The sequence below is a fragment of the Staurois parvus genome, unplaced genomic scaffold (assembly GCF_062004578.1).
Source record: "Staurois parvus isolate SC_StPar_1 unplaced genomic scaffold, SC_StPar_1.0 ptg000025l, whole genome shotgun sequence".
NCBI classification, from domain to species: domain Eukaryota; kingdom Metazoa; phylum Chordata; class Amphibia; order Anura; family Ranidae; genus Staurois; species Staurois parvus.
Window position 1 is genome coordinate 26,002,994 of NW_028317821.1, and position 25,873 is coordinate 26,028,866.

The 25,873-nt window shown below is 41.7% G+C and overlaps 1 pseudogene; it reads left to right on the forward strand.

Annotated features, from left to right (window-relative positions):
• The window catches only part of LOC149472000 (uncharacterized), a 163,296-nt pseudogene extending 142,607 nt beyond the window's left edge, over window positions 1-20,689 (forward strand).
• Window positions 20,690-25,873: the final 5,184 nt, after the last annotated feature.

The following is a 25,873-nucleotide window of genomic DNA, read 5'->3' on the forward strand; positions in this document are numbered from 1 at the left end:
GTGGAAGATGGGAATTGTAGTTCTCTCATTCACAGAATTCTGTGAATGAATTATGTGACTGTGTTGGCGGAGCCCCACACAGCCACACTTTTTTTGAAATATGACAGTAGGTGCCTGGAGAGGATTCCCCACCTGCTACCACTGGGATTGAGTGCATTGAGGACATGTTCTGAAGCATGTTACACAATACAAAGAATAAGAGAGAGTAGAGGTTCATAAGTATGCTGTATCACCCGGTATATGGTTTCTGCCCAGTAACCAAAAGACATGCATACAAAAAAGAGGGGTTGTGAAAAAGAAATTCACAGAAAAAGTGGTTACATCATGGACAGAATGCGATACTCAGAATAATTCCCAAAAATTATGCTTTATTACACAATAATTATAGAAAATAGGGTAAATACCCTGGTTCACCATCACCTCAGTATGAGATAATACACACAGACCTAAAATCACATGAAAGCAACATCAAGACCGGTCTTAATATAAATGTGCTGCATAAGCAATGACAAACCTGTCTAGTGCATTTGCAGCACCAACACTTTGGTTACACCACCAGCAGTTGGTGTGTCAAAAAATTGTACCATCAGGTATAATACTGTACAGCGCTATGGAATAATGGCTGATAACAGGCACCATATATTGATGACCCATAACCCAATCAAGGCAATGTGGGTGAAAAAATTGGAAATGTAAAAGGGGGGGGTTTCGGATGCTCCTATAATGACAGGATGATAAAATGATAGAAATGCAGCCTCTATGTAGGGCACGATGAGTGGTGAACATGTACAGATTCACAGTGGACATGCCCATATGTAAAGATGCAGAGTTATTCATGAAGGAATCACTGTTGGTATCCTTAGTGAGATAAAGATGATAAAGATGGCAGGGCCCTGCTTCACGGGATTTCTTCACCGCAACGTGCGGACTATAAACCACCTTAATATAGATGATAGTATGGATAGTATGAAGCCTGCTGGGTCCTCCATCTCTTGTAATGTATAATTGGTGCCTTGCACCTGGATAGTGAATCATATAGTCCCCTTCCTGCAATAAATTGATGACAAATGGACAGCCAATCAACATATTCTTGCTGACGTATGTGTACAGTGGTGAATAAACGCCTATTCATCTAGCTGTGTGACAGTTCACTCACCACCTGAGCCATAGGTGGTAATTTCTTGAAGTTTCCTCCGTCTAGATTACCAGGCATGGTCCCGGAAACAGCCGTTGACATCGGGACTGTGACTGGCAGGCTCCGTTCTCCCCTTGGTGCCTGTGTAGCCTGGCATAGCTCGAGGAACACAAATATGGCCGCTTCCCTGCTGGTCAACGTGTATGGCGCCAATGCATGTGACCGGAAGTGACGTATCTGACGTATGACGTCAACGCGTTTCGCCGATAGGCGTATCTCACTCGGCTTTGTCAGGACCAATGAGATATCTGCCTTTCAGCTTCCTATTTATGCTGGGCCCAGTACCACCCATTTATGCAAATCGGTTGCTGGCAATCATTCTCAATGGGGAAAAAGAGCTAATTACTTAGCAAGACAGCTGGTCATATAACACAATTAAAAGAGTAGATACCTGGGCACACCCAGAGGGAGGAGAAATTTCCTACTTTCTTATGTCATTAAGAGGGATAAAATGTTTGCCACCAAACCTCCCACAAGGTGGTGCTGCTAATTTATAATTCTACACACTTGACTATTTTTCTAAAACTACTTGCAGATCACATTCAATATTTAACCCTTTTGGGAATAAAGTATCAAGTTTATAAATCCAATATTTCTCTCATTTTAATAGTTCTCTATCATAGTCACCTCTCCTCTGAGGGAAATTTAGTGCATAAATACCTTTCACTTTAGTACCCTCTAATTTACCTCCATGGTATTTAGTATAATGCTGAGCTAAATTGCTTTCGGGGTCATTGGACCTAATATCTCTAAAGTGTTCACCTATTCATACCTTAAGCTGCCTTTTAGTTTTACCAATATACATTTTTTTACATGGACAGGTCAACATATAAAGTACTCTGGCTGTGGAACAATTTCTAAGACTTTGAATTTTAAAGTGAGCTCTATTATTAGAATCAGGGAAAATGTCTGTACAATCCACAAATTTACAAATTTGACATTTTCCACACCTATACATCCCTTTTGTACGTGACTTCAGCCATGTTGGTTGGTGGTTACACAATACACCCTAAATATTGGTGTAGCATGAACTTATTCTTTAAGACCATACAACCAATACTTAAATGTAGGTTGAGATTCAATATACAACAACCCAAATATCACTGGTCAGCTATTTCTGTGTCATCCAATAGAAAGGGGCAATTTGTTGAGTTTCACTGATACAAAGATTTCTGCTTCCTTTGAAATGTATCAGAGGTATATCTGTGACAATCAAAAAAGTAAATTTCAGGCATTACATAGAAGTGCGATGGTTTGGGGATTGTTTAGCTCATTGGTAGTGGTTTGCACTAAGTCCAGTCCACATCAGATATGCCATTTAAGGGCTTGTTGGCCCACTTTTATTTAAACAGAAAGAAAATTCTAACAAAGCTCGCCCCTTGCAGAGGGTTTCCACCATCAATACAAAATTAACAATATTCAGCCTCCTGGCTCTCTTTGCCAGCCCTGCTGCTCAGGCCATGTACCTTGGTCCTCATGACCATCTAAAACAGCACCACTGTGATCTCATACAAATGCTGTACCTCTGTCAGCTCTCTGTCCTGTCCCAGACAGTGCAGTACAGAAATGCACACCTCTATGGCTACTCCCTTACAACCACACACGGACTGCTCTGTAGGGTGGAGCTCTGAACTATGATTAGGTCCTAGATAATAAGGACTAAGAACATATGCAACCTCAGATTTCTAGTTATTGGCAAGACCAGGATCCTGGGTTGGAGACCCTTTGTTACTTTCTCCTTCATTTTCAATGTCACAGAACCTTGCACTGCCACACAAGCAAGAACAACATGCTGTATATAGTAATGGATCCATAAGTATGAACAAGGGATATATTATACATACACCAATTGTTTGTCCACAAACTGCACTACAGATAAAACCATAAACCCCCCACCTTCTCATGCAGGGGCAGGACAAAATATGGGACAAGAAACCAGGATTCATAGGATTAACATAGAGGAACCCAAAAGGGAACATTTTCGTTTTTTATTTTGTTTTCTAGTTACAAAAAATCTTTTTAACCCTACAGAAGCTAATATTTTGAAAAAATGGCAAATTGGGTGGATTGTTTGCCAAAGAGATTCTGAAGAATTACACTTCCTCTTAAAGTGGTATTAAACACCAAACCAAAAATATAATACTGTAAATTGAACATTACCAATCACTAGATGTGGTGGCTGCATTAGTTTTCTTTTTTTCTTAAGGCTTTTTTCCCTGTGTTTTCACCTGGTCATTTGATCAGCAACACCTCCTGTATTGAGTATATGCCTACATTCTGGGTGAAGGAATGAAATAGACACCTTGGGGTTTATTTACTAACAACAGAGAGTGCCAAATCTGGTGCAGCTCTGCACAAAAACTAATCAGTCTCCAGGTTTTATTGCCAAAGCTTAACTGAATAAGCTGAAGTTAGAAGCTGATTGGCTACCATGCACAGCTGCACCAGATTCTGAGTGCACCAATTCTAATAAATCTACACCCTTGGGACAGCAGCGTTGTCAATCTGGAGGGTAGGTAGTGTGGGATATACAAGCAGATTTATATACACTAACACATTGAAACCACTATCCAGCTAACACCTTTTAAGCAGTTATAGCAACAGTTTTGTTCCTTTTGGGATAAAGATTTTACATACAGTATATAAATAAAAGCTGATGATTTTACCCCCCCCATCAGTGTTAGATGGTTTATTTCAAACGTCTATCTGCTACATCTGCAGGACAGCTTGTTCTACAGACTTACTGGCAGGATCACCAGGTGAAAACAAAAGGAAAGCCTGAGAAAGAAAACTAATGCATTCATCACATCTAAGAACTGGTAAACTGCAGTTTAATAACTGTATGCAGTTGGGTTTACTACTGTTTTAAATATGCGTAAACAATATTTAGGAATTAACCGTTTCTCATCCGCCCTATAGCAGAAATACTGCTACAGGGCGGCACAGGTGTGCAAAATCACGTATATTTGTGTGATTTTTTCATTTCTGGGTAGCCGACCGCAGCTGTCAATCGCCGTGTCCTGGCCGGTGATTACTTGCAGGTGCCCGGTGATTACCAAGCATCTCCGACGGGGAGGAGAAGTGTTTGTAAACAAAACAGGTCTCCTCCCTGTCAGCTTGTGCACACTGCATTAAACGGCTGTGCACAGCACAGCCATACAAAGCAGTGTACTTACAATGAAGCACACAGACACAGCCCAAAGTAAAACAGCACACAGTTAACCCTTTGATTGCCTCACATGTTAACCCTTCCTGCCCAGTGCCATTGCTTTCTATTAGCACTGATCACTGTATTGGGGTCACTGGGGATGTTAGTGACACCAAGTCAGTTCCCCCCAGTGTCAGAATGGCCTTCGCAGTTCCACTGTAAGTCGCTGATCACCACCATTACTAGTAAAAAAAAATCCCAGTATATACTGTCATTTGTAAAAGCTATAACTTTCACGTAAACCAATTATTTTAAACGTATTGGGATTTTTTCAGCAAAGACATGTAGCAGAATACATTTGGCCTAAATTTATTAAGAAATTAGATTTTTTTAATTTTTTTACTGGACATGTTTAATAGCAAAAAGTCAAAAATATTATTTGTTCTCAAAATTGTTGGTGTTTTTTTCTTTTTTTTATAGTGCAAAAAATAAAAAGCTCACAGGCGATCAAATACCACTGAAAAATTCATAGGAAAAAAAAGGATGTAAATTTTATTTGGGCTGCATGACTGCGCAATTGTCAGTTAAAGTAACGCAGCGCCATAACGCAAAAAATGGAATGGTCAGGAAGGGGGGTAAATCCTCCACTGGGGCAAGTGGTTAATTAAGAGCACATTGTTTATAAACTGAGGGTGTTTACCAATGATTCCTCCCACCATTGAAAAACTGTTTATTTATCCAACACATTCATTTCTTTTCTTATAAGCACTCCAGACGCTGTGGACATAATGGGATTGATTTACTAAAAGTGGACAGTGCAAAATCTGCTACAGCTGTAAATGGCAGCCAATAAGCTTCTATCTTCAGCTTGTTTAATTAAGCTTTGACAAAAAAAAAACTGGAAGCTGATTAGTTTCAATGCACAGCTGCACCAGATCACTGTTCATTTTGACATCACATTTCAATTTAGTTTTGGTTATAGTCTCTTGACTAAAATGCTATTTTAGTTTTAGTCATATTTTAGTCACCTGAATGGTTTAAGTTTTAGTCGTATTTTAGTTGACTAAAATCTCCAGTACATTTTGTTGATGAATGTGTGGAACTGCATAGGAAAGGGAAAGGATTAACCACATGCCACCCAGCCACTGTAGAAATACGGGGGCAGGGCGGCATGGCTGGGCAAAACCACGTTTTAAAACGTGTGTTTGCAAAACATGTAGGGGGCGCGCGTGAGGCGTGCCTCCGTCCTACCTGTCCCGCCGATCATCACAGCCGCGGATGTTAGTCGCCGGGTCACAGCCGGTCGTTACCGGCTGTGTCCCGCCGATTAGTGGCAATCACTGACAGAGAGCAGGGCTGCAGTAGCTCTGCTTTCTGTCAGTTCCCTGTCAGCTCCTGACATGCTGAGCCGGAGAGAAGAGTTTATCTCTCCCGATCAGCTGTCCCCCCCCCCGTGCAGTACACACCCCGCCCCCTAGTAAAACACTCCCCTCACACAGTTAACCCTTTCAGTAAATAAAAAAGTTAACCCCTTCCTCCCCAGTGCCATTAGTACAGTGTCAGTGGTTTTTTTTGCACTGATCACTGTATTGGTGTCACTGGGGATGTTAGTGACCCAAGTCAGTTCCCCCCCAGTCAGAATGTCCGCCGCAGTCCCGCCATAAGTCGCTGATCGCCGCCATAAGTCGCTGATCGCCGCCATTATTAGTATAAAAAAAAATTAAAATCCCAGTATCTTTCCCGCCATTTGTAAACGCTATAACTTTCACATAAACCAATTAATTTACACGTATTGGGTTTTTTTTCAGCAAAGACGTGTAGCAGAATGCATTTTGGCCGAATCTTATGATGAAATTTTATTTTTAAATTTTCAGAAAGAGTAAAATATAGTAAAACACAGCAACATCATTAAAAAGTCATCCAGCAATGTAAACCCATACTACCATCCAACCATATTTGCCCACCAAACCCCAGTCGCTAAATGACAAACAAATCCTAGGATGCTACAGTGTAAACAAATATCAGGGGATCTTTGGGGATGCAATCGACCAACTATGGTCATGACCATAGTTGGCCAAAGACACCGCCCACAATCCCTGGCTATTTGTTTACATTTCAGCAGCCAGAGCCTCGGGCAGGCAAACTGGCCATTGGACAATTAGGGCCTGGTGTTCAATAGTTTAGTGAATCTTGTTTGGCCTTCAACCCTCTCCTCCCTAATCCTTCTCATGTAATGAGCAGGAATACTACACAGGAGTGGCGTGCATGCTGGCATGATGACGGACCACCAGTGGCGTGTCCATGCCTGGTACCTTTAAACCCAAGAATTTGCTCAGTGTATGGCCAGCTTTAGCCTTAAGCAATAAATGTAAAGGGATCAGTGGTGTGCAACTTCATAGGTTTCACAGATATATTGTGAGAATAAGTGACGGAGACCTGAGGTTACTGCCAATTGTAGCTATAGAGAGAGAAGCATGGGACTTTAAAGCACTATCAAGAAACTGTGAATGAACTGAATGAAAGAGCGGTGAGTCTGCAGGAGACAGTGCCGCAGAAAAGGTGAATATTGCAACAAAAGCTTTTTATTGTAAAATAGGTTGTGTATTGCGGTTATAAATTCAGCAAAAGATAGGGTTAGGATTTAACTCCTATATGAAATTTTAGTGAATGGATTGGATACATTAATTATATAGTAATTTCTGAAGCCAAAAACCTAAAGCACTTGGTTGAATCATTGTATTCACAGCTACAGTTTATACATATTTGATGGAACTTTACAGGATTCAGATGACAATGCTAAATAAACCTGTTAAGAAAGAATTAAACATGCAGTAAAATCCATTAATTCATGCATTAACAGTGGAAAGCAGTAGCTAGCAGAACCAGTCATTACAAAAACCATTTAATTGCTTCCAATAAACACTCACAAGAAGGAAATGGGCAACAATGGCTTATTTTCTTATTACAAAGAGATCTCAGCCTTCAGTAGTGTGATATGTAAATGCTGAGGCTTGTAAAATCTTTCTGCACAATTAGGCATTGACATATCACATATCATTTGTATTATTTTTGTTCTTTAAATGGAAAGTATTATGTTTTTAGTCAGTTTTATTCTAACTTTTTGGAAGGTTTGTACTTTTATAAATGAATAATTATATCATGTTTTAAAGTATATCAAAACTCAAGAACAAAAAATGTAAGATATTACAACTTGCGATGGCTTTCTTTTTTTCAGGCTTCTTTTAGTTCTGCCAGTAACACTTTACCTGTTCTAGGGTTGCAAAATTCACTTACTGTATAATACCTAAAGCAATGCAGCTATGAGGTGACGTAGGACAATCTGATTTTGGGGATGCTGTCATCATATAAGGCTGTGCCCCCTTTTATCAAATGTTCCTACGAGAGTGTCCCTTTAAATCAGGATCCCCATCAGAGTTCCCCTTTACATCAGGGTCCCCATTGGAGTGGCCCCTTACATCAGTTTCCCCATCAGAGTGCCCCCTTAAACCGGAGTTCCACCCATTAGTGGAAGCTCCACTTTTCTGCCTCCCTCCCTCCGCTGCTACATTTGACACCTTTTGGTGGGAGCAGATACCTGGTCTTGACAGGTAACCGCTCCTACTTCCGGCTCAGTTTCCCACGACAAACTGAGCTGGAAGTTCGGCACCCCCGCAGCCCTCTGGGGCACTTGCAAGGTCTCATAGGACTGCAGCTCATTCACAAAGCGCAGCACACTTCACGTATCGGCAGTAGGAAACCGGACAGTTTCCCTTAGTCAAGATGGCAACGCCAGTACGCGACGGTCAATTGAAGGATCGGCTTGTGGTGAGAACACCATTGGATGCATGGACAGGTAAGTGCCCTACTATTAAAAGTCAACAGCCACGGTATTAGTAGCTGCTGACTTTTAATTTTTTTTTCTGGGAGTTGGCGGGGGCCAGAACTTCGCTTTAAGAACTCTATTTGAAACATACCTTCCCATCTGCAAAGTTCTTGCAGGTTTATACATTTTTGCTAGATTAGACCTTATATCATGTGCTGTATGGTGCATATGACTTACCCTCCCTGGCTACCTACCTCTATCCTTATGACTAAGCCTATGAAATGCGCCGAGGAGGGTTGGTCTCTGGGTAGGGACATTCTGTATGCTGTTATGCCTTGAGTGATCGAATACAGGTGTTCAGAGGAGTTGTGGCTTGTGTTACATTTGTGTCTTGATATATAATAAACACTTTCAATTGTATAATTAAGAGACCAAAAGGGGGAATATTTAAGATGTTTATTGTCAGCTTGGGCATATTATTATTATTATTATTACTACGAGTTTATATAGCGCCAAAGGGTTTGCTCAGCGCTGTACAATAGGGGGGACAATACATGGTGAAATATTTGTGCATGCATGCTCGTCTGCTGACAGTCTGTATATAATTGACTAAAGGCCATGTTAAACTAAGAAATTTGTAGCATATATTTGTAGAAGCTAAAATATTTCTGCCTATTTTTCTTGTTAGGGTTTATTTACATTTGCGGTTGGCTGAGTGGTAAAAACATGGTTTAGCTCCAATTTTACTGCCCTCTTAAGCTGAAAAGGCATTTCCATGTCATACTGTACCTGTGATATAGACCTCAACAACTACAATATTTTCTGAATACTGGAAAGTGTGTGCCCTTTTCTGAAGCTTGCTACTTGTTGTCATAATTACTGTATCTGCTTACAGAGACTTTTTATAATTGAGTATAAGTCCCCATTCACACATCAGTATTTGGAATCAAGGGCAGAATCACCATAATTCCAAATTGCGTTGCAATTGTGGCAAAACACGCAACATGTGCTTGGGTGCCATTCATTCTTAATATCACTTCAAACACAGTGTGATTTTGTCAACAGAATTGCAAGGCAATCATGGCAAAATGCTTTGTGTGAAGCTTGTCGTCCATAATGGAGCAGGAACTTCTTCGGTATGACAGGTTTCCCTTGATTCTGCCTGCAATTCCAAATCACAAAGTGTGAATGGACCTAATCAATGAAGCACAAATATGAAACAACTATAAAAAAAGAAAGCAAATGAAATATAAAAATGAAAGCACATATACTGTGTTAAATATTGTCACTGTTGCTGTTTTAAACACAATCTTCCAATAATAAGGATGTTTTTGAAGATGAAGCATTTCTTCCACTTTATCTGCTTAGAGTGAAACTCTGCTCGTGACCACATTGACATACAGTATGTATGCACTCATCATATAACATGTGTGTCCAGTACAAACTGAATGTTTGACACAAACTAAATAACTTCTTATAATTTCTGGGAATGTATGCTTATCTATTCATTTATACCTATACAGCTTAAAGCTGAAGTTTAGCTAAAAAAAAAAACAACTCTATAGCCTTAGTTACATTATTTACCTATAATGAAGGATGTCCAATGATGTGCAGACTGATGGATTCTGTACAAATCTGAAGGGCTGCCCTGTCCTCTTCAAAAACGTGATATATTTTCTATCAAAATTCAATATGTAAAAGAACATTCTATTTCACAACAACAGTACTAAAACGTGTAGAAAATGAAAAATTTACAATATCAAGGAGCAGCAAATTTCTTTCCATGTGATCCAAATTCTTTGTAAACTTTGGGTCATTCTTATCGGCTTGGGCTCATCGCGTTTCATGGATTTAATTCACTTCTTCAGGAGCCATCACCATATAGACATTTCACTACTGATATAAGAACAAATACAATAAAAAAAATCACAAAAACCTATTTTTCCATTCTGGCATAATAGAGCATCCTATTGTAAGTGAACCGGAAAAGGGAAGCAAGAACAAAAAGGAGGAAAGAAGCAGTACCCCCTGAAAACCCAAAGGGGGGAAGGAGAAGATGCAAGCCACATAATGTACCCATAAATATATACATATATCAAGACCTGTAAATGAAAAGTTACCTCCAAAAACAGGTGGCTTCAAATATGCTAAGTGAATGGTATGGAGACCCTCTACTCGTGGACTTATACCAGCCTCCATTCATATACTCCTCATAACGCAAAACAATTCCCTCCTAAATGGTAACTATATCATGTAAAACCAACCATTGTATTAATGTAGAATGGGGGGGCTGGGCAAAATAAAATGTATCAAACACCCCCCTCTACACCTGTATCCATTTTATGGCAAAATGTCTAAAGTGAGCTTCTCAGAATAGATCATATGCCCACGGCTGGCTTTTAGGCAAAGCTGAAAGCGTCCTGTGTGGTAATAACAACACATGCTTAAAAACTTTAGTATTAATTAGCTCCATCCTTAAAATGAAGACCATTTTTGCCTAAAGCAGGCTACACCATGGAAATGACCTTCATCTGCCAGAAACACTAGTCTCAATACTGGAGAAACTCCACAGGGACTTTACAAGCACCACTGAACAATGTGGTGGGTTTTCAGATTCCCTGGATTGCCACAGTGGGCTCACATGGGAAACTGAGAGTCTCCTATATAGTAGTAATAACAATACAAGATAAAAGTTCCCATCTAAACCACACCACACCACATGCCCAGCATAAGATAAGTAATTAAATTACCTTAGTATGCCCAGGTTGCTGGCCTCACAGCCAAAATGCAAGCACAACCACACAATATGGCAGAGCAAAATGCACCACGTGTTTTCCACACAAGGACGCAGCAGCACAGCCAAATACTAGCCTCCACCCCCCTTATGAAGGCCTCCTGATGGGTCACAGGTGGACAATGAAGACCACTGTATGTGGTCTGCCAAGTCCTAAAAAATGATCGCTGGCTCCGCACATGCCCAGTAGGCACTGACCCCACCGGGAAAATGGCAGGTGACACCAAGGGCTAACATAGGCGCGCGAGCACAGGGCCCACTCCAAAAATCTGGCGGCCATCTAAGGACAAGGAAGTCCCCCAGGTGACCCCTGAGTGCCGGAGGTGAAGCATGGAACCGCAGGTCACAGCACCGCAATGGATTACAGTGCCCTACTATCCCCATAGAGGTAATTTTGGCTCCGGTGCAATGGAGGCACTCCCCCAGTATCCCTCAAAGCGCCCCTCCCCCATTAGGGGGCACCCTAAGAGATGCTCACCGTCTCTTACCAGCCTCCATAAGCCATCAGAAAAGAAACATGGATATAGATGAAATTGAAAGAAGCATAATGCATAGCTCTGTATAAGAGCACGTACATGTAGGGTATGATCATCAGCAAGTATATTAAAAAACATACCTTGAATAACTAGTACCCAAGCAACAGTTACAAAAAGGATGCAAAACTAATTACATCATTGAGGCCAGGGGCCTTGCACATGTTTTCAGATAGGCTTTTGGAGGGTGTTGTGGTCCTTCAGGAAGCATTTTTAGTTGTCATTGATGTTCAGGCACTCTATTCTAGTATACCCCCTTTGGAAGTGGTCAAACCTTTTCTCTCTGAGATGGATAGGACACAACACCCCTTGAATTAGTTCATTCTGGGGTTGTTGAAACATATCCTTCATAGCAATGTTTATGTATATGCTGGCTCCCACTACCTCCAGGTGCAGGGCGTTGCGATGGGGATATGTTGTGCCCCATCGTACGCTAACCTGTACCTGGGGGAGTGGGAGCGGCAACTCTTTGCTAAGGAGGACTTGTCGATGTACCTGCTCAATATTCTGCTCTGGCACAAATACATTGATGATATCCTCATGGTTTGGACGGGTCCTTCTCCTATGCTATATCAATTTTTGGAAGGTTTGAATAATAACAAGTTCAATTTTTCTTACACTTTTTCTATAGCGAATAGTATTACTTTCCTCGATTTGAATATCACAATTGAAAAAGATGGTACATTGTCTACATCCCTTTTTAGGAAAGCTACAGCAGGAAACACTATCCTGCGAGCCAATAGTGCCCATCCAAAGGCACTAGTAGACAGTATTCCCTATGGACAATATTTGCGAATTAAACGTAACTGTTCTAATAATCAGGATTTTGAGAAAGAAGTCATTGCTTTGAGAGATTGTTTACTCTCAAGAGGGTATAGTAAAAAAAAGTCTTAAAAAAGCCTATCTGAAAACATGCCGAAGGCTCCGCTCGGAACTGTTGCTCACAGGTAAAAAACAGCCTGTTGTACACTCTTTTGATACAGTTAAAATTATAACAACTTATAATTACCATCATTCCCAAATTAGGGGAACTCAGTCCAAATATTTGTGTTTATTAAGTACAGATGACACTATAGCCAACTATGTCAAACCCTATCCAGAGATAGTGTATATGCGTAATACATCTCTTAGCAATAAACTGGTGCACAGTTCTAGGTTTGCCCTTTCTGGTGACAATGGGGCCCTTTGGGGCACTTTTAAATGTGGCAACTGTCCAGAATGCCCATTTATCAAGGAGTGCACAGGACATACATTTCTGGATTAGTACCCCAATTGGCCGACATATAGGCCTAACAAACAATCATGATGTTACAGTTATGCAGTTTATGGCTTTGGATAAAATCTTGGAAGACCCTAGGGGGGAGATTTTGACAAAAGAATACTTCAACGGGAGACCAGGTGGATACATCATCTACATACAAAACTATGCACTATGCTTCTTTCAATTTCATCTATATCTATGCTTCTTGTCTGACGGCTTATGGTAACTGGTAAGAAATGGTGAGTGTCTCTTAGGGTGCCCTGGTATGGGGGAGGGGTGCTTTGGGGGATACTGAGGAAGTGCCTCCATTGCACCGGAGCCAAAATTCCCCCTATGGGGATAGTAGGACACCGCAATCCATTGCAGTGCTGTGAGCCTGCAGTTGCATGCTTCACCTCCGCCACCCAGGGGTCACTTGAGGGACTTCCTTGTCCTTTGATGGCCGCCAGCCTTTTGGGGTGAGCCCTGCGCCCGTGTGTCTGTGTTACCCCTTGATGTTGGACGCCATTTTTCCGGTGGGGTCAGCTCCTACTGGGTATGTGCAGTGCTTGTGTGGTGTCCGCGCCTGTTGGACCAGCGACCATTTTTTGAGACCTGGCAGACAGCATACAGCGGTCTTCATTGTCCACCTGTGACCCATCAGGAGGCCTTCATAAGGGGGGGGGTGGAGGCTGATATTTGGCTGTGCTGCTGCTTCCTTGTTGTGTGGAAAACACGTGGTGCATTTTGCTCTGCCATATTGTGCGGTTGTGCTTGCATTTTGGCTGTGAAGCCAGCAATCTGGGCATACTAAGGTTATTGAATTACTTGTCTTATTCTGGACATGTGGTGTGGGTTTATATGGGGACTTTTATCTTGTATTGTTGTTGTTGTTATTACTACTATATAGGAGACTCTCAGTTTCCCATGCGAGTCCACTGTAGAAATCCAGCGAATCTGAAAACCCACTACATTGTTCAATGGTGCTTGTAAAGTTCCTTTACAAGCACCCTTACAAGTCCCTTTACAGGAGTAAAGTTTCTCCAGTACTGAGACTAGTGTTTCTGGCAAATGAAGGTAATTTCCATGGTATAGCCTGCTTTAGGCAAACATTCTTCATTTTAAGGATTGAGCTAATTAATACTAAGGTTTTTTACCATGTGTTGTTGTTACCACACAGGACGCTTTCAGCTTTGCCTATAAGCCAGCCGTGGGCATATGATCTATTCTGAGAAGCTCACTTTAGGCATTTGCCATGAACTGGATACAGGTGTAGAGGTGGGTATTGGATACATTTTATTTTGCCCAGCCCCCCCACACTCCATTAATACAATGGTTGGTTTTACATTATATATTTACCATTTAGCAGGGAATTGTTTTGCGTTATGAGGAGTATATGAATGGAGGCCGGTATAAGTCCACGAGTAGAGGGTCTCTATACCATTCACTTAGCATATTTGAAGCCGCCTATTTTTGGAGGTAACTTTTCATTTATAAGTCTTGATGCATGTATATATTTATGGGTACATTATGTGGCTTGCATCTTCTCCTTCCCGCCTTTGGGTTTCCAAGGGGTACTGCTCCTTTCCTCCTTTTTGTTCTTGCTTCCCTTTTTTCCGGTTCACTTACAATAGGATGCTCTATTATGCCAGAATGGAATAGGTTTTTGTGATTTTTTGATTGTTTGTATTTGTTCTTATATCAGTAGTGAACTGCCTATGTGGTGAAGGCTCAAGAAGAAATGAATTAAGTCCATGAAACGCGTTGAGCCCAAGCCGATAAGAATGAACCCAAAGTTTACAAAGAATTTGGATCACATGGAAAGAAATTTGCTGCTCCTTGATATTGTAAACATTTCATTTTTTACACATTTTAGTACTGTTGTTGTGAAATAGAATGTTATTTTACATATTGAATTTTGATACAAAATAAATCATGTTTTTATGATTATGTCGTGCCTCAAAAGTCCACATTTTCAGGTCTCTTTTTTGGTATATATTCACAATATTAGGGATGTGGCACTTAAACACAGATTTTAATATCAATTTCCTGTAACATGATCTGTGAATGGGAGTATGCTATGGAGCACTTTTCCAGCACAAATGCTCATGCACATACACTATATTGCCAAAAGTATTGTGACACCCCTCCAAATCATTGGATTCAGGTGTTCTAATCACCTCCATGGCCACAGGTGTATATAATCAAGCACCTAGGCATGCAGACTGCTTCTACAAACATTTGTGAAATAATGGGTTGCTCTCAGGAGCTCATTGAATTCAAGCATGGTGCCATGATAGGTTGCCACCTATGCAATAAGTCCATCCGTGGAATTTCCTTGCTACTAAATATTCCATGGTCAGCTGTTAGTGGTACTATAACAAAGTGGAAGCAACTGGGAACAACAGCAACTCAGCCACAAATTGGTAGGCTATGTAAAATGACAGAGCGGGGTCAGAGCATGCTGAAGCGCACAGTGCGCAGAAGGCACCAACTGTCTGCAGAGTCAACAGCTAAAGACCTCAAAGCTTCATGTGGTCTTCCAATTAACACAACAAGTGCGTAGAGAGCTTCATGGAATGAGTTTCCATGGCCAAGCAGCTGCATCCAAGCCTTACATCACCAAGTGCTATGCAAAGTGTCAGATGCAGTGGTATAAAGCACACCAACACTGGACTCTAGAGCAGTGGAGATGTGTTCTCTGGAGTGACAAATCACACTTCTCTGTCTGGAAATCTGATGGATGTGTCTGGGTTTGGCGGTTGCCAGGAGAACGGTACTTGCCTGACTGAATTGTGCCAAGTGTAAAGTTTGGTGGGGGTGGTCATTCTTTCTTGTAAGTTTGGTGGAGGGGGATTATGGTGTGGGGTTGTTTTTCAGTGGGTGAGCTTGACTCCTGAGTTCCAGTGAGTTCCAGTGAAGGGAACTCTTAAGGCATCAGCATACCAAGACACTTTAGACAATTTTATGCTCCCAACTTGGGGATGGCCCCTTCCTGTTCCAACATGACTGCGCACCAGTGCACAAGGCAAGGTTCATAAAAATATGGATGAGCAAGTTTGGGGTGGAGGAACTTGCCTGGCCTGCACAGAGCCCTGACCTCAACCAGACAGAACACCTTTGGGATGAAATAGAGTGGAGACTGCGGGCCAGGCCTTCTCATCCGACATCAGTGCCTGACCTCACAAATGCTCTTCTGGAAGAATGGTCAAACATTCCCATAGACACACTCCTAAACCTTGTGGACAGCCTTCCCAGAAGAGTTGAAGCTGTTATAAGGGTGGGCCAACTCAATATTGAACCGGTCTAAGACTGGGATGCCATTAAAGTTCATGTGCGTGTAAAGGCAGGTACTTTTGGCAATATAGTGTATATGGAGCACTTACGAAGCAGGCCCATCTAAAAGCTACCTGGCACCCCTAATTCTTTGTGGGCAAGGAACAAGGGGTTAGAAAAAATTTCCCCAATTAGGCGAACCTGACAAAAAAGGAATTTGTGTTCTTATGTTCAAGTTAAGCTGATAGCCCCAGACCAAACTGCCTAACCTTGTCTTTAAGTTATTGTGTATGTGAATGACATAGAGTATGTCTCCCAAACCCTTTTGCAATTGTTCCTAAATCTAATACACTTTAATGCATGTCAACGACACAAGAACAAGCCTAAAGGCAGTTGTAGTCTGGCCAGGGGCACACTGCAGCTAACCCTTGCAGTGCAGAGGTAATGTTTTTTCTTTCTTGCAGTTCAGGTTAGTGTTTTTATTTTATTAATGCAAAATCTATTATATTAATAGATCACAAAATAAAACATCATAAATACTATATAGACCAGCTAAAAAAACTACATAGATCCATTATTTCTATGTTACATGGCTTTAGTAGATTGCTTTAAACATACAAGTGCATTCTCAGTAACAGCAGAATTCCCTTGGAAAATGGCCTACACTCTTAGGAAACTACCAAACAACTGCTTCTAGTGCCAAAAAACTATATAGGAACAACCTTTTTAGCTTGCTCAAGTATACAGTATGCTGTATTTATATTAAACACTTGTGTTACTTTTTTAGCCACTGCTATAGATTTTAAAGGCAAAACACTGAATAAACCAGAATGCATAGAACAATTACAGTGACATTTCAATTCACTTATCTAATTACATCCAAATTGATGGAACTAATCCATCATAATCAAATAATTTCCTGCTCTGTTTCCTACAATGCATAAACTATGATTAAAGTTTAATACAAATCCCATCATGAAAGTAATAATTGGGCTACCCTTGGCACACAAGGGATACAGAGGCACAAGGGTATAGGCAGGAACACACCAGGAGTTAATCGTAGAGATATAGGCTATGAACCCTAGGAAACTCTGAATTTCAGGGTCACCCAGAATCACTCAAAAAGTCAGGAACACTAGGAAACTTACAGAAACATGGTGGGGCCTAAGACCTAGGGCTAGAAACAGTACCCACTGCTCAGTCAAAAGCTAAGGGGATGAGCCCAGCTTAAATAGAAAGGGAGATAGCCTGACTAGGCTGGGTCTGACCATGTGGCTGACTGAATTAACAGCAGGTGAATTATTAGTCTTGGATGCATGTCTTGTGGGATAACAGTTAACAGCTGAGCTTTGCATTTTAATGCTATAGAACTACATGTACCAGCATGCCTGCAGACCTGTGGGACTACAAGCGACAGATCAGCAGTTTTGACAGTTGGCAAGCTTGAAATATACACGTTGTAGGTCTTTAAACAAAAACGTTGAAAAAGTGACCTTTCTCCCCCTTAGTTCCACTTGTATCACCAAAGTCACTTTACATTCTGAACTGCTCTTGGTCTTGTTGCCACCCCTCTGGTTGTCATCATCATTCTGAACTGTAATTAGTGCAGGGTAGGTAGCCATATCATCCGGATGAAAAGTGGTCACTGCTAGGTGTACCTGCCTTTGCTGCAGCAAACATTATTTGAAAAATCAAGCAGGAGTCGCTATTCTAAGCCTTAGAGCTGGCAGGTGAAGATGAGGAACTGTACCCCTCTCAATGTGTGAGCACCATGTCTCAGTGAAAATCCGCCCCCAAAAAATAAAATCCAGCACTATTCTGTATGCTCACGCCCAAGCACATTCCTGTGCCAGTCAAAATTCTCCCCAAAGATGCAAAGATTCCCCTTCCTCCAAGTACAAATCCCCCCTCCCAGCACAAATCTTTACCCTCCCTTTCACTTCAAATACCCCAATACCCCCCTCCTAGCACAACCCCACCAAAAATTACCCTCCTAGCATAAACTCCCTTCCTGCAAGTTTCCTCTCCCAGCACAAATAGTTCCGCCACTCCAATTCCCTCCTCCTAGCACAAATTAATTCCCCTCCCTAAATGACCTCTCTCAGCAAAAAATGCCCCCCCCCCCAATCCCCACTCCCAGCACAAATCCTTTCACCCCCCTCCTAGCATAAATCATTTCTTTCCTAGCACAAATGTTTTTTGCCCTCACCCCCTCCCATTGTGTCACCAGTACAATTCCCCCCTCCCTCCCTGAAACTTACAGACCACAGATGCTACAGTGCAGAGAACTCACTACAAAAGTAGTGACAGCAGCAGAGAGTATAGCTGTGTTCTCACACCCCTTCAGTTTCTCACATCTGTCAGTATAGAGGAGTTGACATAGGAACGCTGTCAGGCCAGGACTGTGCAGGGATTGATAACCTGCCCCCTACCCACATTTTCTACTGTAGAGGTGGGAACTCATCATGTGGCAGCGGCTCCCTCACATAAGTTCACTGAGCCAGGGGCAACTGCCCCTTCTGCCCCCTTTTCTCTGCCAAACCTCCACCACTGAAAAGACCTGCTGAGTACCTCCTACAACTATGCTCTTTGCCTATGCTGTGTGCAGCACAGAAATGATGTTACTACTACTGTGCATTTTGTTGTTAACAAAATTGATTTATATGTATTATTTGCAGCTATTGCTGGATATAATTAAATTAATGTTTTTGTGCCCAGAGTTAGCTTTAATGGTCCATTCTTGAAGTATCAAGCTATGTCTTGAGAACACTTTACGTGCAGTTCTATCTGGTGCTTACTGCATTATACTGTAGATACCAATAAAATGTTTTTTCTCAAATTTAAACATTTAGATTAAATGTCTTTATCTCTTGCAGTCCGACTATTAGAGCCCTTTCACACGGACATTCTGTATGTTCATTTTTCATCTGTCAGTTTACGGATAATAAATGGACACCCATGTATTTCTATGGACTAGTGGATGTAAACGGATGATCATCTGTTTACATCCGTTAATGTCCGTATCCATTAACATCCGTTTTTTTGAATGGAAGAAAACCCTATGGCCTCTTTCACATGGGAATTACATATGTACGTTTTTCATCTGTCTGTTTACAGATGAAAAATGGACACCTATGTATTTCTATGGACTAGTGAATGTAAACGGATGATCATCTGTTAATGTCCGTATCCATTATCATCCGTTTTTTTGAATGGAAGAAAACCCTATGGCCTCTTTCACATGGGAATTACATATGTCCGTTTTTTATCTGTCTGTTTACAGATGAAAAATGGACACCCATGTATTTCTATGGACTAGCGGATGTAAATGGATGATCATCTGTTTACATCCATTAATGTCCATATCCGTTAACATCAGTTTTTTTGAATGGAGGAAAACCCTATTTTTCTTCCGTACAAAAAAAAACGGAACGGACAAAAAAACGGATGTAAACAGATGTAAATGGATGTAAACGGATGAAAATGTATGTAAACGGATGTAAAATGGATGAAAAAACTGATGAAAAACGGATGTAAACTGATCGGAATAAAAGTGACCGAACTGATGAAAAAAGCGGAATGCCCGTGTGAAAGGGCCTATTTTTCTTCCGTAAAAAACCCCAGAACAGACAAAAAACAGATGTACACGGATGAAGAATGGATTAAAACGGATGTAAATCGGACATAATGGATGAAAAATGGATGTAAATGGATGAAAAATGGATGTAAACTGATCGGAAAACACGTGACTGAACTGATGAAAAAAATGGAGTGCCCGTGTGAAAGGGGCCTAAAAGATGCTTAAACATTTTAACATCTTGCAAAAAAAATATTTGGTTTTATTGATTCAATGTCCAGCATACTCTTTTGATGATTAAAATAGGAGTTTCACATACACCACTTAAAGTAATACTAAAGCTAAAAAGCTACTAAAAGAAAAATCTGAGAAACATACAATATGTCATATTAGACCTGTAGCCTATTGCTTCCTTTGTGCTACTTCCCTAAACCTAGACCTTAATTCCAAGCACCACCATGGACACTACACGTGTGAGCCCCCATCAGTCCTCTCTGGCTGCCTGTGCATGTTGGTGCAGGCAGTATCTTCGCATCTGCTTGTATTCTATTTTTCCTGAGAGCCCACACATAAGTATGTCTCCATAGGACCCTGGAAAGCAATGGAGCCACCCGAAAACAAGGCACACAAAGTAAGTATGGAGATAAGCTGATGTAATTGATTTTTAAAATGTTAGGGTTTAATATCACATGAATACTTTCCACCTACCCTAATTCAGTGTCACTCACACCTGTTCTGGAAAACTGCAAACAAGTCAGGATTTCCAGATTTTTACAAATGAATGAATTATACATTAAATAATTAAAATACTATTTTTGAACTGCAGTTAAATAACAGAAAATTGAATTATACTTACCATAATTTTCCTTTCCTGACAAGCTCCATGTCAGCACAGCTGGGTAAGGGCCCTGTACCCCAATGTTTCCAGGACCTAACTCATAAATTTGAACCCACCTGCAGCCTCAGCGTTCTGTAACTAGTCCTGGCAAGCTGGGTGGGAATTGTGCTGACATGGAGTTCGTCAGGAACGGAAAATTACTGTAAGTATCTCATTTAATTTTCCATTTTCCTGACAGCTCCATGTCAGCACAGCTGAGAACTAACTAGCCACACAGGGGAGATATAAATCTACTTACTCCTCAAATATGGCTAAAAAGCAGCAGCCAGGATGCCTCTGCCAAACTCAACTATCATTAAGACTTCTTCTATACAGTAATGAGCCATGAACGTATATAGTGAACCCCACGTAGATGCCTTGCAGATAGTGTCTGGGAACACTCAGCCTGCTGCCGCTCACAAGGTCGAGTCCCTGTGGGTGGACAGCCAACCCTTTCAACTTGTAGGCCAAGAAGATGAGCTTCACCAAACAGGAGGCAATAATCTTGTTGGAAGCCATAAAATCATTACACGCTCCACCTGGAATGACAAACAAGTGCTCCGACTTCCTGATGCCAGATGTCGCCTTGATGTACCTTCTTGGGTAGTCCCCAAGATGGATGTAGGAAGGACAACTTTTCATGTGATATGGACTCTGAAGGCCACTTAGGGAAGATTTTGAGCATCGGCATGAATACCTCCCTATCCATGATGAACATAACAAAGGTTTTTTTAAACCCCAGGGCCACTAATACGGACACTCTTCTGGTTGATGTAATTGACACCAGGAAAGCAGTTTTCAGTGAGAGATACCACAAGGGGCCACTTTGTTTGAAGGCATATGATGCATACAAGTCCAACACCAATGGGAGATCCCACTTCACAAACAATCCCTGAGGTAGGTTTCAACCAAGTTTCAGCTTGAAGGACAGTATAATTGAGTGTTAGATGCCCACTGTATGTCGGTGAAGGCAGAGATAGCTGAAATGTGGTTCCATAGCCAGAAGCGGACTGGCAACTCATGGGGTCCCCGGGCAATAGGGGATCATGGGGCCCCTGTGTCCTTGCCCAAACTAAAAAAAAGCCTATGAAAAAGGTACCAGGGGCATCTCATGGGGCCCCCTACTAACCCCGGGCCCTCGGGTAGTGCCTGAGTTTCCAAATGGTCAGTCCGCCCCTGCCCATAGCATACTTACGCATAAACCTAAATCATAAATTTCAGAATGTGACAGTCTTGTCAAGAGCCCAGTGTAAAACCTTGATCAGCAGCAATCCTGTGAATTTATGTCATATTCTACTATAGGCTCTGTTAATGCTGTTCTTTGCTTTCATTAGAGTATTCACAAGCTTTACAGGGCACCCAAGATCTATTAGCCTCTGCCTCTCAAGACCCAAGCCATGAGCTTGAGCTTGTCAGGTGTTGGACGAATGTGACTTTGGAGAATCCAAGCTTACCGGCAGAGGGAGTGGATCTTTGGCACTCATTAGGAGGGGCAGAGGGTACCAAGACCCCTTCAACCAATCTGGGATCACCACCAGAACTATCACCTTCCCCTGCCACAGCCTCAGCAGGAAGCTGAGAATCAGAGGGAGAGGCAAAAAGGCATAAGCTGTTCTGGAGATCCACTCTGTGATCAGCACCTCCACCCCAACTGCTTGTGGATGCTGGACCCTGGAATAGAAAGCAACTTGGTGTTGACTGAGGATGTGAACAGGTCTACCTCTGGAAGAGATTACCAAGCCTGTCAGTTCTCACAAGACTTGCAGCAGTCTGGGCCATTCATTGTCATCCAGGATTGTCCTGGACAAATTGTTTTCCTAAAGATTCTTCCGTCTGGGCACATAGGCATCAGATAGCTTCAGGATATTGACCTGGGCCAACTCTAGAATCAGAGAAAACTCCCTCGGGAGGCAGACACTAAGTGCCTCCTTGTTACCGGATGTAGGCCACAGTTGTTGTGCTGTCTAACTTCACCAGGACAGGTCCCCCCTGGATGAGATTACTGAAGGCTAGGAGAGCCTTAAACTCACTTCTTAACACCTACTTTGATGGTGTCTTATTGCACCACCAGCCATTAGGTCGTCAGATGGGAACGACATTGCAGAAGATTCAGCTTCTCCAACTACAAGTTTTGGCTCGCTTTCATACAGGGCGTAATCCATATCTTCTGACCTAGGCCCTCTGACTGCTACCAGTCCAGAAACCCAACTTGATAGGGGGTGAGAGTTCAACGACTACCTGGCCTCCTGGATCTGAGACATGAATAATGAAAGATCTCCCAATTATGTCCTGAAATGCTTCCTTGAGTGACTATGTATATCACCAAAGCTGTACCTATTTCCAAAAAAGAACCACCAAGTGTCCATAAGACATGTATGGATGGCACAATTCCCAAAATACCAGAAACAGCCAGAAATGCAGAAGCTACCCTCTCTGGAGTGAATGTGGAAACGGACTATTGAACTTCAGTCTCCTTATAGTTGTTTATATTGAGGCATGAAGCCAAACTCACTACTATTAATTCAGACTTCACCTTCCAAGATCGAGAGCAATGCAGTTATTGAGTACGTCCCTGAAGGCTAATGGAAAAGTCATGTATCTGGCCAATCCCATAAGGGACACACCAACCAAAAGGGTGATTGAATACCCTTGACATCCTGCTGTGACAACATGCTCCAATCTTGTAGAACAGGCACTTGGTTCAGTCATCATAAGAGAATTGTCAAGCTGTCCTCTGGAGGAACTTGAAATACTTCCACAGCTTTGATTCTATTTAAAGGAATTTCATCAACCTTACAAAAGGAGGAATCAACAACCTGGACAAAGGTTGTCCTCATCTTCTTGTTCAGAAGGGACTGATGAGAATTGATTGGCTCAATAAGGCGTTGAGACCAGTTATAATGGCCCTAAAAGGAAGACCAGATATTGCCAGAATAGATGGCCCTTGAAGTAGGTGAATTCATCAATTCCTTTAGAAAGGCTTGACCACATGCTTAATTAATTGTGACAACTTGGTCATGATCATCTTAACCTCCTTAGCGGTATTCTCGAGTGTAGCTCGGGGTAAAATTTCAATACCAAAAGCGGTAACCCCGAGCTACACTCGGGCTTACCATGCGGCGTTGCTTAGGGGGTCCCTGCAGCACTTACCTTGTCCTTCGCTCCCGCGATGTGTCCCCTGTAGCGTCCCCGGCCATCTCCTCTGGCCGATGCCGGCATCCGACTTCTGTGTTCTGGTCCCTGTGACGTCGGGACGTACGGGCACCGGAAATTTGAAATTTTTAAAAAATGTCATTTTTGCTGTCATTGCTGTTTCAATGCATTTCACATATATTTTGTCCCTACTGCTTTGTCCTGTGCCCTGCCTGCATTTTGACTGTTCTTTCTGCCTGGAAACTTAGAAAAGTCCATGGCATCCAAAAAGCGTCCCTTTACGTCAAAAGCGGTTTTAGAACAGCGATAGTAAATCAGAACCACTTGCAGAATTGAGTGATAATGATTTGTGGTGAAATTCGTCATCAGACACTGAAAACGATTTTGCGACTTTGCTCAGCGATGTGCGAATTTGCCTCTGTATTTCAAATTTCAGTGTTTTTGGTTTGATTATATTATTGAATCAAATTTATTATTATTATATTATTATTTTTTATGATTATTTATTAAATTATAATTTATGATTTCGTGTTTCAAGTTTTATCATATCCGGAATGTTTACTAGACTCTTGTTCGTACAGATTTCAGTGAGTTATTCCAAAAAATTACAGCCTACAATAAAAAACTACATATTTCCATGCAAAAAAATGTACCGCTTTCAGCACAAAAAATCGGAAAGAATCATACCGCCAGGGAGGTTAATCACTGTCTACTTGAACAAAGCAGGAATTATACAGTCATGCTTGTTACATGTTCCTTGGACAAATCTGGCAAGGGTTGATTTTACTGAGAAGGTTCTGAGACTGCTGATTGGCAGAATATATGATCCCTTTACAAGGTGAGTGGAAGCAACCGCTTTTGAGTGTACTAGCCTCTTATTTAATGAATGTCACAACATGTCAGGTGTCATCATCCTCATTTCTGATTGCTTGAACAAAGCAAGATTCATACTGTCATGTTAACCCGTCTCTTCCCCTTTGGAGAGTCTGACAATGCTGGGAAGGCTATTAGACTGCTGATAGCTAGAACATATTTATTATTTATTTCAGGTACTTATATAGCGCTGTCAATTTACGCAGCGCTTTACATATATATTGTACATTCACATCAGTCCCTAACCCTCAAGGGGTGTACAATCTAAGGTCCCTAGCTTACATCCATACATACACATACTAGGGCCAATTTAGACAGGAGCTAATTAACCTACCAGCATGTCTTTGGAGTGTGGGAGGAAACTGAAGTACCAGGAGGAAACCCACACAGGCACAGAGAGAACATGCAAACTCCAGGCAGGTGATGTTGTGGTTGGGATTCGAACTAACGACCCAAGTACTTCCAGCGGAAGTGCTAATCATTTAGCCACTGAGCTGCCCTAGGGTGAATGGAATGCTTACATTCATGTTCATCACACAGTCATATTTATTTGTATCTTCTTTTTTAAAAAGTCTGAAGAGGGTTGCCTAGCTTGGGAAAGCTCCGAGACTGCTCATTGCCAGACTAGATAATCCTTTCACAAGGTTTTGCCTGCCACTTAACAAAGCAGCTAAATAATAATAATATTAATAATAATATAATGAAGTAGAAAATAGCTTGCTCAGTAACAAACCCTAAAGGGTTAACAACTGGTACTTGAAGGTTGATACTGCAGCTTCCAACCACAGCCATATTTCACCAGGTGGTTAATGAACCAGACTTTGCCTTGCCAGAGAGCAGGAGATAATGAAAATGTTTTGTTAAGAAGAGTAACAAAAAGATAGTAATCTGAAATAGAATTACAACAATATTCAGCCATGTACACAAACCATCCAAGTTGACATCATAAAAACCTTTTTTTTTTTTTGAGAAACTGGAGACCAAAACCAAAATATAAAAGGATGTCCTATATTCCTATAGGCAATGCTGGCTACAGTAGTCATCCACAGGCAGGGAGCAAGCCACAACAATACCTAGCAATGCAGCATTCATTTGGATACAAAGTTTTTTAACATTTAGCTCACCCAACCTCCACCATCCGACTGTAAACACTGGCACTGCACAGGTGTGAGTGCCTAGGGGAGACCCTGCTGACACTGCTGCCCACTTCACATGGACCCAGCGGACCCCAGAAAAGGCTGTTAGCCATGATAAAAGCCACCCCGAGCACTGGCAGCGGGGCTAGATTATGGGTCATTTAGCCAGTATACCAGGGACTGTGTCCAGCTGAAACCCATACACATGGATAGACAGCCAGCCCTTTAGACCAGCCAGGTAGAGGAAC